Source organism: Lactuca virosa, chromosome 5, assembly GCF_052849685.1.
Source record: "Lactuca virosa cultivar CGN04683 chromosome 5, Lactuca_virosa_CGN04683_v6, whole genome shotgun sequence".
Classification (NCBI taxonomy): domain Eukaryota; kingdom Viridiplantae; phylum Streptophyta; class Magnoliopsida; order Asterales; family Asteraceae; genus Lactuca; species Lactuca virosa.
In genome coordinates this window covers 63,417,778-63,418,365 of record NC_136430.1, presented here as the reverse complement: position 1 = coordinate 63,418,365, position 588 = coordinate 63,417,778, and positions in this window count along the sequence as shown.

Below are 588 nucleotides of genomic sequence, written 5' to 3'. Positions count from 1 at the left end.
GCTAGTTATAGGTTTCATGCTCTGGATATTTTTATTGCATGTATAACTAGAGAAAACTTAGATCCAAAGCATTAGGGTTGCATGTGCACCATAGGGATGTTAGAGTACATAAAACCTAACACAAAATCCTCAAGTTTGACCCAAAGTCAAACTTGGTAAAAAAGTCAACGGTCAACGGAAGTCAACGAAAGTCAAAGCCTAAGATTGGCTGCGTACGCCCAACATACTCCACGTACGCCCAACATACGCGATTCAAGTCAAGTATTCCAAACATACTATCGGGTACACCCAGCGACGCTGGATGATCCCAACATCCAAATAAGCACTTTATCCATTAGGACCTTTTGTCCAGAGCTCAGATCTTGACACAAAACCTTCTTAACTTCAAACGATCATACCTTCTTCGTTCCAACTCTGTTTTCGACGATCTTTAAATCTACAGAAAGGTATTGAAGAGCCCCACAATATTATCTAGATATATTGGACTAAAAATTTACCGAACAAAAATCCATATTTCATGCAAAAAGTCTGAAACATCACTTTTCCCGTTTTACCCTTTGACTCCAACAGGAACCAAGGGCTTGGATC